The sequence below is a fragment of the Molothrus ater genome, chromosome Z (genome assembly GCF_012460135.2).
Source record: "Molothrus ater isolate BHLD 08-10-18 breed brown headed cowbird chromosome Z, BPBGC_Mater_1.1, whole genome shotgun sequence".
In the NCBI taxonomy this organism is placed as follows: domain Eukaryota; kingdom Metazoa; phylum Chordata; class Aves; order Passeriformes; family Icteridae; genus Molothrus; species Molothrus ater.
In genome coordinates this window covers 23,034,073-23,047,150 of record NC_050511.2, presented here as the reverse complement: position 1 = coordinate 23,047,150, position 13,078 = coordinate 23,034,073, and the positions used below count along the sequence as shown (strand labels likewise).

The following is a 13,078-nucleotide window of genomic DNA, read 5'->3' as shown; positions in this document are numbered from 1 at the left end:
AGTGTTTTCCTTGAGTCACACATTTAGGAGCCTCAATTATGGTGCCCATAATTACATTTTATGATTTCATTACTGTGGTGAGAAAGAGAGGAATCTGTCAGTTTACATATATGCATCAAGACACTGAGCATGCAGGCGACACCCTTGGTCACATGCCAGACTATTTTGTATCAAATTTTGCTGATACAAAACCAAGACACAGTTACAAAAGTGCTATCTGCTAATGGTAATTTTTGAGTGAATGCTCAACAAGATCCACATACATGAATTCCAGTGTGTCTCCTTTGCTGTGTAAAAATTTCAGAAATTGAAAGAAGTTTCATTTTTTTTCCTCACAGAGAATAACAAGTATTTATTGGACAGCTTTTGATAGCAATGGTATGCCATTCCACCCATGTATAAGATGGAACAAGCCCAGAACTGCAGGGACATAGATAGTTAAATCCTATGGTTGGGTTATTTTTTCCTCTACCAACCAAATAAAATTAATGAGTAGTATCAGTAAGTAAACAACACTGACTGGGCCTTGGTTGCTAAAAGCTGTTATTCTGTTCTATGATTTCAAAATTATTTAAATGTTATTCAAGGTACAAGTGGACATGTAAGAATCAACACTTTAAAAATCAGAAGGTGACTGAGAAAACAAGTGAAGACATAGTTTATATTTTAAAATTCACCTCCTCTGAAAAGCCTTGAAACTCTTACTAAGTTTTTAAAAGCCATAAACAAATTGCCTTTCAATATCCACATAAACATCTGTAAATCTGAACCATTGCTGAGAGCAGATTCTGCTATTGCAGCACTGACCAAAACAACTTAAGGCAGTAACAGGAACAAGAAAAAAACTTCTCCTGCCCTCATTTCCAACACATAAAACTTTCTCTCAGGTTGCACCCAGCAGGAAGCAATTCTGATTCCACAATGGATACAGCAGATGAACTAACAGATCTCTGTCACATCAAACTGTTACAATATTTCATATATAAACTAATTTGCCATTTAATATGGAAAACCAAAAAGACCCCAAAATAAACTCTCTCCACAAGACATATTCAAGCAAGCATGAACATAAGGGTTCAACAGAGCTTAATGCATTATGGGAAATTTGCAACAAAATCAACTATGAGCTTCTAGAACATGCTACCATTTGCTAAAATAAGTAAGAATGTGCTCTGGCTGCTATTCTTAAAAACATTCCCATCTGGCCTCAGCAAACAGGAGAAAAGTGATGCAATTTTCATGGCACCCAAAGCCTCAAACCCAGACACTCATCACCTAGGTGTTAGCAAGCCCTTACACAAGGCTTCTCAAATTACTGCTTCCCACCAAGACCTGAAACTGGCTCCCTTTAACATCTGTTAATCTAATTGGTTCCTACGAGCCCATAACAATTAAACCTGTTGTTGCAAGGAGCAACAGGGAAAGGGGATTTTATATATCCGCATCTGGGCTGTTAGCAGAACAAATGGACTGCATCTTACCAAGGGCTCTCACCAAAATTCGGTTACTAAACTGTGAGAAAAAGAACAAGCCTCAGATGAAGCTGATGGCCTCAGCAAGTGGGCTGAGCTCAATGTACTGATTAGCTGCTCTGTCACAACAGCAGTCACAAATGGGGACCAAGGCTGCCCTATTTCTCTAGTCATCAAATGCAACAAAGTTAGCGAAAGGGATGTCTATATCCATGGCAAAGATGGATTGAAGAACTCATTCAAAGAGTAAACAGAATTTTTGCAAGATCTATTATGAAGCTGACAATTTTTGGTTAGCCTGTAATAAGAAGGAAAAGAATGGAACCAAAATCTTTGTTTAGATTCAAAATATTTTTTCAAAAGGGAAGTAATGCAACAGCTGAAGAAACTGAGCTCTTTACTTATGCAAAACACTTCAGTGTATTTCAAGTAGAAATAACTTTTTTCCCGTAAGAAGAAGTGAAAATGGAACTAAGTAATAGCCAGCTCAGTATCAGCCCTGGTCCCTTTTCCAGACATTTAAGTACATCTCTGTGTACTCACAGCAGATTGTCACCCTCAAAAGGAATTTTCATACATCTAAGCAACGTGAATAAAGGCTTGCAGAGCAGGAGCTGCTAATGATACTCAGTATCATTAGCCTACAGAAGAAAAGGAATGAAAACTCTGTAGTAAGTTTTGCAGATATCTAAGCACAAACATCTTACACACTGAGAAAGCAAGTAAGCCCTGTGGTTTTATTGCAGTGTACCGGAGTAATAAAGCTTATTTCTTGTCCTTTCTACGGTCTAGTTTTAAAATGATTTAACAAAACCTCTCTCAGAAGTGTATTTGCTCTGTGCTCTCTGCTATACTTTCCACCCTAGAATTAAGCCCCAAAGCAGCTGAGCACAACACTGAATTGAGGTGACATCACAACCCTCAGAAGTTCCTCAGAAGCTCCTTCAACAGTCTAACACTTTAGACACCTCACACTTGGACACCTGAAAGTTTACTAGCTCCCATCTTAGGGTGTAGGAAGAACAACTGTTATTTACTTTGTGGGGAACAGGGAATTAAGCTTTCAGCCTTTGTGTCCTTGCCCTCTAGCCACTGGCTTTCATTTTTTAAACTCTTTTGCTTGCTATTCATCCCTTTCTTAATCTGCTTCTCTAATTTTCATCAATCTTTGTGAAACTCTACAAAGTCAACTTTTAAAAACAGAAATGCTTTTAACAGAGGAGTTGAGACTTGATACTCAGAAGTGAATGCAGAAAACTTCTCGCTTTTCCATGTGTATTATTTCCATGCATATATTTTCCAAAGTATTATAGAAGATCTATGTATCTGAAAACCCTTTCCCCCCCACTTTATGGGTGCTTCCTTAGATCATGACAACTACAGACAACTACTACATTCCACAACTTCAGCCAAGAAACAATTTCTTTTCTCTGATTATTGCAATACACTTCAAACACATAATAATTTGGTCATTTTGAATTGAACTCAGGGAACATTATAAGGTTGCTCAGGTTATGTAGAGATATCTGATGCTTTAATAGGTAAAATTATTAAAAGTGTGTCAACATAACCAGATTACTTCTAAGGATACTCAAATACCTTTAAACACACAAAACTTCTGATAGGCTTTCCGTAGGTTTAATGTTTTGAGCTGTGCCTCCAGATGCATTTGGAAAAAAGAACATAGCAGTCTTTCAGACTGTCACACAACATGCTAAAAAATATGATTTTGCACAGCTAATCCTAATTCCTATCTCATCACTGTTAGTTGAGCACCATCCTAAAACAGAAGTGATGAATTTTTGAAATAACTTGCTGAAATGCAGCACAGATTAGTGTGCTATTATTGTCCATGCATTTCCTTTAATAAGAAGGAACTATAACATACATTAGTGATTAAAAGAAATAAAAATAAATGGGATAAAGGCTTCCCAAGTGAGAGTCGTGGCATCTGGTGCACTTTCTTTTGATTCACTTAGATTACTTAACATGCAGACAAAGCACCATCCCCTCTACATGACACAGTCTTAGTATGCTAGTATTAACTCTGAGGTAGAGTTGCTCCAGCTGCCAGGAAAACAATCATTAAAAAAAATACAGCAACAAATAAAAAGAACTTGATAACAACTATACATGAGAATGCTGGGGAGGCAGACTTAAAAAAATGCTTTAATTGCACTAAATATAATGTCTTTATAATAATATAATGTCTTAAAATAATATTTTATTATCATACAGTTTCAGGAAGAAATATGAGCAATAGTAGCCAATTTCATGAGAGAAATATGCTCAGCACAATCTGGAAAACTAGTTGGACTTCAATGGATGTTTTCAACCTCCCTAATATAGAATTTCTTTTTGTTCTTCTCAGATTCAACTCTTCCAATACATGAAAAAAAAAATCTACAGGGAAAGATTTCTCCCTCATTTAATAAAATCCATAAATCTTTAGAGATTATAATTTTTTTTCACTGTCTACTGCATTAAATTTTACCCCCAAAAGAATCTTCAGGAAAATATTTATCTTCCTGCATGATTTCTATAAGAAGTGGATTAGAAAACAATGTGGAAAGGACTATGGCAACCTTCTACAAGGAGACAAAACTATTTTGCTTTAGGGAAAAAAACAGATTTAAAGAGAGATATAAAAAGCACAAATCCAAAGAAAATAATCAGCCTACATTTGGTACAGCGGCTTTTTTTTTTAAATTACATCAATATAGAATTTTATCAGGCTTTTAAACTATAACATTTAATATTTAGAAACAATAAAATACTTATTTTAAATGCATTTTTCATGGGCATATTGAAGTATTTTAGGATATTAGTATATAGCATAAGATTGACCCACCTTTGGGTCTGGTATGTTGCCTCACCTCCTCCCATCCATTCCTCCCATCCATTATATGGCACTGAAAGTTGGTAATGTTCTCTCACTGTGATATAGCCCTTGTCTCAAGTCCTTCTGCACTACCTGGCAGGGATCTGTGACTAGTGCTCTGAGGGAAGCATTACTCCTATGCAAAACCGCAGCAGTATGATCAGACCACAGCACTCAACTGTCAGGGATACCTTACTACATACATTAGTATATGTCCTCAATTAAGTCACATCCATTATCTCATGCTGATTTAAAAATCAGTGAAGGAATTCTGGTGGTGTCCTGGTATTCGTAACAAGTTCAGCCAGCAATCTTTGCTCATCAGGCTGTTTGTAACAATCATTGAATGCTTTTTCCATGGTCTGCCTCCATAAGTTATTGGGGAAAAATATATTGTATTCTTATGCTCCAATTATGCAATTTTAGACGCACAAATTTGAACAGCCGTCAACAGGTTATTTTCCAGCTTGCTTAGAGGCTGTAATACCTTCTTCCATTTAATTGCTTTGGGAAGTAATTCAACAGCTCCAATAGTTTAAAGCAAGAAAGGCCAGAAGGATGTAAGAGAATTCCTCTAGGGGACATTGAAGAAAAATGGTAAGATAGCCTCAAGAAATGCAAAAGGAATTCATTATTTCAAACAGCTCAGTTCTAGTTGGTAATAAAGTACTTGGCACCACCACTGAGCTCTCTGCACTTACTTTCTTCATAAAGTTAGTCATCCAGGGTTGAAAGTAGGTTTCAATGAAACTGTTGGTAAGTTCTGTCACAATTTATATAGATTTCAATGACAGTTTCTCTTCAAGAATATTTCTTTTCCCAGACATCATGATGGCCGTTTTTAAAATAATTATTTGCATGCACAAGGATAACACATCTGCTTATCTCCAGACACATGTTGAGCATTCAACTCACAGATTCTGTACTTTGGAAACAAGTCAGTAAGCTGCAGTATGTGGTAGAAGAAAGAGGGTGGGGGGGGCAGGAATAATGGTAAAATGTAGTCTATTTAGCACATCTGAAAATAAGCTTAAGCTCCGTTTAGTTCCAGCAGCTGCCTATAATGGAAAAAATGAAGACTGGCCGTTGCCAAAGAAGTGGGCAGTAAGAAATAACAGATGTGAAATTTCAGCAACATCATTGGCTAGGACCGTTTCACAGATGCTTGAGAGCCAGGGTCCCTGTTGGGCTGCAGCATTCTCAGAGGCACACTTGCTTTTTCTCCTGCTGAACTGTTGTTCCTCCTGCTTAGCTGAATTCACTCAGCAACCTCGCCCATGAATGCAACTGACAGGAAACATCCATGTCCTCACAAGCATGTGTAAAGGCTCCTCACCTAAAGTTAGTCAGTACATTTTCCAAAATCATATTAATATTTCATGTCTCTCTTCCTCAGTCCTGTTCATCCCTTTTTTTGTTTCATGGAAACTTATGGTGAGTGGGGAAGACAGGTCCTTCAAGACAAAATCTTAGTACATGAGGCTCACAAAGAAAGCAAGATCAAAGAAACCAATTTAAACTGTTGCGTACATTTTTGAGAGAAAGGGCAGTGAGTGAAAAATGCCCCTTAAAGAGTCAACTCCAATTACACAAATAATTTTCAAGGACGAATCAAGTTTCTTGATGGAGTTTAAAGGGGAAATTATGAATATAAGGTCTGTAGAAACTATCACATCAAGAGCAGCTCCTGTCACCCAATTTGCAGGGTTAAATTGACTTCAGTTTAAATTAAAATAAAATGAAAGGTTATATTTAGGCATCAGAAATATGCCTTGAAATTGTAATGCAGATAAAAAGATAACTGTTACTTTAGGGAAAAAAAAAAAAAAACAAAAAACAACTAGAAAGTTGTATTAGAAAAAAATACACCCAGTACCAGCAGCTAATATCATCAGAACTGTAGCTGGGCTGTCACAACCATTATAAGACACTATTCTGTTGAGTTCAAAATATGGTTGTGAAATGCAGCTCTTCATAAGCCTAGGTTTCCATGCTATGTCTCATTTGGTATATTTATTACCTGTTGCTGAAAGAAACAGCATCACTCTTCCCACCTACTTCCAGCTGCTTATTGTGTCTTTGTCCCTTTTGTTGAATCTAATAATTTCTCATCCACAGGACAAGCCAGGCCAGCATAGGTTCCTGATTTAGTTTTTCTTCACTGGCAGTTAGGGGTTTTTTTCTGAATCAGCTGCTTACCTTGAACTCACCTTGGGACTGGGAGCTGATGCAAGAGAGGGAAAGAACAGACTGAAGGATCCCAAAAGGGATCCTGCACAAGACCAGATGCAATATTAAACCATGCTCTGGAAAACATTACTAGTTTTCTTCTTGTAGAAGAAATATTCAAGTGTTTTCAGGATTCCACATAATACAGTGAGTTTCTGAGAGCTAATGGGAAACTCTGAGAGGAAAAACTGTAATACTATAGCAAATGAAGGACTCCACAGGACAACAAAGCACAGTGACAAGGACAGAGGCCCAATATGTGGACAAAAGGTTTTGCAATCTAAGTCAACAAGAGAAGTAAGAAATTCATTACCTTTCCTAATATCACTTAGCAGGTTAATAACAGAGGCAGAAGTCAAATGCAGGAGTTGGGACAGGCAACTCTATGCACTACATCACACCTCTTCCTGTAGCAGCAATTGCTATTTACTCACTGCTTGTGGTACGGCATCTCCATGTCATGAACCACACTAGGTTCCATTAATAATAACACGAAAATGAACCATTGCATTTGCTAATCCATAAGCAAATTATTAGTTCAATGTAGTTTACTCCACCTGAAAGTTGCTAGTGCCTTCCGAAAAACTTGAAAACATAATATTTTTCTGACTCAGTAACATGTCCTTTATTCCCTCTAATGACAGACAAAATTAAAGAAAATGGAAAAAAGAATTCCAATTTTATTTTTGTTCCTATTAAATGGAAGTGAGGTGAAATTTGGAATTAGTACTTTTAGATTATAGGTGTTTGTTTTTTGTTGTTGGGCTCTACAGGGGGTGCACCGGATGGGGGAAACTGTTTTGTGATAGTTTTGTGTTAGGCAAAAGAGACACACAGGACTTTTTTGGTCTTTAGCTTTTTGTTTATTGTTATCTTATCTAAAGTTTTGCACACTGTCTAAACTAGACTCAGCATGCAGAAAAATCTACTTGTGCTGAGTCATCTCACTGGAGTGTGGATTACCATCAGCTGTGACGTGAGGTCCTGGAAGGATCTTAGCACCTCTGCACTAAGCAATCACTTTTTGCCTCATATTATATGGAAAACAAAAATAACTGGTGCTTTCTTGCCTAATACAATTTCAGAGTCTAACCATTATGTTTATTAGAAAAGGCATTAATAAGCTTCTGTCATACTTATATTTAAACAAAAGGAGCACACACAAGTGTGCTCAAAAGAATAAGCAAAATACTGAAGATTTTATTAAGAGATTAGCAGAAGGTAATTTACTCCTTTAGAGTTTTATCTTAGTTGTTTTTTATTGCTTTCAGTTACAATTTTATTAATTATTTTGCTACAATGGAAGATTTTTATGCAAATAAGTGCTTAACTATTTTCAAATGTTTCCCCAAGACAAATTATGCCATGCCTTTGAATAAAATGCAGACAAATTGATTTTGCTGTGTTCACAAGAGAGACAACATTATTTACATATTTTGTTATGAAGGAAAAGTTATCATTTCAATTTTCATTTAAACATATTAGATCCTCACAGTTAATCTTATCAGTTGTGCAGTTTTATCATCACCACTACACTTAACCCTGTACAGTGGTTTCCCACCTGCTGCTGCTAACAGTTGCTCAAGTTGTTTTTTAAGTTTGGTTATTAATGCACATGCTGTGTTTTGGTTCTGTTAAGTGTCATAGGACTCCCCCCTTAGCTGGTCTGAGGCACATTATTATAAAGTAAGTTATATTATCTGTAACACTATCCAAAAAGCAATTCAAAAGAATTTAATAGGAGTCTCTTCAATTCTTAAGCATCTTGTTCTTAAACAGCAACAAACTTGGAGAAAAGAATATCTGTATTTTTTGTTGAATATAGATTTATGAACTGTCTATAATGCTTTCATTCTGTCTATGCACTGATGATTACATGGATACAACAGTTTAGTCCTAGTAATTGTCAGGCAGTGGACGATGGCAGCAAGGGGCAGATTAAAATGTAGGCAAAAAAGAATTATCCAGAACTAACTGAAAAACTTTAAATTCACTTATCTAGTTTTTCTAGCTAAATGCTAGTAGAAATAAAGAGGACATAATAAATATAGACCTACATGAATGCAAATATTCTAAACTGAGTTGCATTCTAAGTTGTTACTAAATGCTAATTTTTGAAAGGAAGAGGAAACATACTTTTCAGAGACCATTACAGCAAAAAAAGAAAAAACAAAAAAATCAAGGCAAAGGCTTCTCACTGCATTGGTCATCAAAGTAAACAGCACATGGAACGAAATATATGGGTTCTAAACATTTGCTGCCAACAGCACTGAAATCAAACAAAATCCCTTAAATATGAAATATTTCACGTAAGTTGGCTCTGCCATGGAAACCAGAGAACTAGAAACATTACATTATTCCAAATAACCATCTCTTGGTAAGAAAATGCAGTTGGTTTTTGGAAGTATTATTTTGCTCTTCTTCCATTGGTCTCTTTCTCCAGGCAGCCAGAGACAGGACAAGAGGAAATGCCTTCAAACTGCACCAAGGGAAGGTTCAGGTTGGACATCAGGAAGGATTTTTTTACTTAGAAGGTGGTTAAGCATTGGAACGGGTTCCACAGGGATGTGGTAATCACCATCCCTGGAAATGTTAATGAAACAACTGCATGTGGTGCTTCATGTCCTTAGCTGGTATGGTGGTGTTTGGTCAAAGGTTAGACTCAATGATCCTGGAGGTCCTTTCCAATCTTAATGATTCTATGATTCTTTCCTATTATATAATTATTAAGTACAAGTAACACTGATTTTATCTGTGTGTTTATAAGGCTGTCTCTGAGAGCCTACACCTACAGACAGGGAAGTGCAAATAATATATTTATAAAAAGATTACAAAACTCACTTTTTAAAGTATTTTAAATTTTTAAAATTCTTTCTTAGATCCTTCTTGTACTGTTCTCTAGTCAAAATGATACATATTTGGCACACACAATGCAAAGAATCAGCAATAAGCATAAGGGATCAGGAAAATAATTTAACTTTACAAAGGATACCACAGTTTGCAGAGGAGGAGTTAAAAACTACAAACAAAGACTGCAGTTTAAAGAAAAAAAATTTGTCTTGTAAGCCGAATTCGGTAAGTAATTTATTAACTTACTTCAGGTTTCTAGAGTGATATTCTGTAATGATCTATTCTAGAATGATATCTCATTCTATAATTGCTAAAAATATAAATTTACATTATTCTGAAAAGCCAATTCAGGCATCATTATTTTAATATTATAATTCTTGAAGTTACCTTCAAAAATTATCATGTTAATATTTTTCAATATATAATTTTTGAAGTTACCACTTCAAAAATTACAGGTAGAACTGTTACTTTAAAGTTTTTTCAAAGTCAGGGTGATATGAGGAGAGGTTTCACTTATCAAGAGCAGCCAATGAAACTACCTCCTCCTTTCCTTCTTAAAATTTCTGCTTAAATGCTCTGGATAGGAACTTGGTGCTCAGAAGAAAATATTCAAAAGGTATAAACTACTGATCAACTTTCATCCTTCCTCTGCAGTAGTAAAACTTCAGCATGTGAAAACACAGAAAATATGATCAGAATTTCATTGACTCACCACTGTTCCAAATCCTTAGGTCTTAGTCAACCACTTCAAACACCTGGCAATACCTATAGAAAAAAATTATGTAAAACATAAGAAACATACAAAGACAAAAACATCAAAACAACATTCATGATTACTATTGGTGACTGGAATGGGAAAATTTGTTCTTGAAAGAGATTATGTGCACATGGGTAATGTTTCACTACAAGGCCACTTTTGCTTGGCTAGAAACATAGCTGTTCTAGACATCACTCCAACCACGAAGGCACTAAGAAAAAGCACAAACCCTCGACTTCAAGAGGGTAGACTTCAGACTCTTCAGGAGTCAGTTTGGTGAAGTAGCCACGGGAAAAAGCCCTGGCTGGGAGAAAGGCCCAAGAAAACTCACTAATATCCAAGGATCACCTCCTCCAAGCTCAGGGACTATGAGTCCTAACAAGAAGGAAGTCAGGCAGAAATGCCAGGTCTGCATGAATGAACAAGGAGCTTGCAGACAGACAAACACCAAAGGGCAGAAGCAAGGACAGGTAGCCTGGGAGGAATGTAGAGAGAATGTCTGAGAAGGGTCCAGTGAAGGACTACAAAGATCATCATAGGATCACAGAATATCCTGAGTTGGATGGAACCCACAAGTAGAGTCCAGCTCCTGGCTCTGTGCAGGATAATCCCCAAAATCACTCCATATGATGGAGAGCACTGTTAAAACACTTCCTGAACTCTGTCAGGCTTGGTGCTGTGACCACGTCTCTGAAGAGCTTGTTCCAGTGCCCAGCCACCCTCAGAGTGAAGAACCTTCTCCTGATATTCAGGAAATACAGCTTCATGCTGATTTCCCATGTCATACCACTGCTCAGCAAAGAGATCAATACTTATCCATTTCAGCTTGTGAGGAAGTTGTAGGGTTTTGGTTAGGGGACTGGAGTATTTTTCTTCTGAGGAAAGGCTGAGAGAGAAATCACACAATTTAGGACAAGATCAGGTTTGCAGCCATCCTCAGCACCTGAAGATGCACACGTCCATGGAACCTAATGTTGCAGAAGTCCATGGGACCCCATGAGATACATTCTGAGTAAACAGGACAATATCCACCACATTTGAGAACTTGTGGCAGTCTGGTGAAGTTCCCATTGACTGAAAAAAGGGAATTGTGACCTCCATTTAAAAAAAAAAAAGGGTAGAAGAGTAAGACTACAGGCCAATCATTCTCACCTCTGTGCCCACCAAGACAATGGAGAAGATCTTCCTGGAAACTATGCTAAGGCACATGGAAAATAAGGAGGTGACTGGTGACAGCCAATACGGCTTCACAAAGGGCAAATCATGCCTCATGAATCTGGCCTTCTATGATGGGATTACACTGTTGAAGATGAGGAAAGAACCACTGATTTCACATACTTGGACTTGTGAAAAGCATCTGACATGGTCCTTGTCTCTAGACTGGAAAGACATGTATTTGACAGATGGACCACTCAGTGGATTAAGAATTGGCTGGATGGTTGCAGTCAAAGAGTTTCAGTCAAAACTCATGTCCAAGTGGAAACCAGGGCTGGTGTTCCTCAGATGTTGGGTTTTGGGACCACTGTTGTCTAACATCATTGTCAGGGACATGGACAGTGCAACTGAGCACACCCTCACCAAGTTTGGTGACGTCACCGGGCTGTATGTGGTCAAGACACCGGAGGGAAGGGATGACATCCAGACAGAACATGACAGGCTTGAGAGGGGGGCCTGTGCAAACCTCATCAAGCTCAAGAATGATGCATCCTGATAAGCAAGAAACTGGGCAAATGGGGCTAGGGATCTGCACGGATAAACAAGGAACTCCTGTCATTAATCAAGAGTAAGCAGGAAATACACAGGAGATGGAAGCAGAATCTGGCCATTTGTAATGAATATAAAGGGAGGCTGTTAAAACTAAGTAGAAATGACACAAGGAAAGTCAAGGCCCACCTAGAATTAAATCTGGCCATTGATGTCAAAGACAACAAGAGAGACTTCTTGAAATATATCAGTAACAAAGAAAAATAAGAATTTTGTGGTCCTGTTGCTAAATGGAGGGAGGGACCCTGGTAACAGAGAATGAAGAGAATCCAGAAGAATGACATTTCACTGAATGTCTTCTTTGCTTCAGTCTTAACTGACAAGACCAGCCCTCAGGGTTCTCTGACCCAGGAGACATGGGTAAAGCAATTCTGGAGGGAAGACTTTCTCTTGGTCAAGGAAGACAGGGGTAGAGACCACATAGGTAAACTTGACATCCACAAGTTCCATATGTCCTGATGGGATTCATCTATAAGTGCTGCAGATACGACTGCGAGGCTGCTCACAATGGAAGAAAGCAAATGTCAACCTAGTGTTCAACAAGGGAAAGAATGAGGACCCTGGAAACTACCAGCCAGTCAGCCTCACCTTGATCCCTGGAAAGGTGATGGGAGCACCTCATTCAGAAAGGCTATCCACATGGGTGACTAGGAATAGTCAGCATGGATTCACTCAATTAAATCCTCCTTGACCAACCTGATTGCCATCTTTAATGAAACCAGCACCTGGAGGGATGAAGGGAGAACAATGGATATTGTCTACTTTGACTTCAGTAGATTTCCTTAGACAAACTCAGGGATGTGAGCTGGATGAGTGGACAGTGAGGTGGAGCAAGAACTGGCTGAACAACTGATCCCAGAAAGTTACAATCACTGTCACAGAGTCTAGTTGGAGGCCTCTCCCTAGTAGTGTCCCTCTAGGTTCAATGCTGTACTGTTTAACTTCATCCGTGAGTTGGATGAAGGGGCAGATGCCTGATCAGCAAATTCACTGATGATACAAAGCTGGGCAGAGTGTCCAATACCTCTGAGTGCTGGACAGGCTGAGGCAGCTGGGCCTGCTCAGCCTCGAGAAGAGACAAGTGAGAGGGGACCTCATCAATATCTATCAGGATCTGAAGAGAGG

The 13,078-nt window shown here is 38.0% G+C and overlaps 1 protein-coding gene across 2 annotated transcripts in view; it reads right to left on the bottom strand.

Annotated features, from left to right (window-relative positions):
- Nucleotides 1–13,078, bottom strand: part of LHFPL2 (LHFPL tetraspan subfamily member 2) — a 115,220-nt gene that overhangs the window by 44,279 nt on the left and 57,863 nt on the right. For both annotated transcript variants that reach the window (XM_036402761.2, XM_036402762.2), the window contains one exon: nucleotides 10,145–10,197. The gene's annotated coding sequence lies outside the window, so the exon portion shown is untranslated. The remainder of the gene's footprint in view (nucleotides 1–10,144; nucleotides 10,198–13,078) is intronic.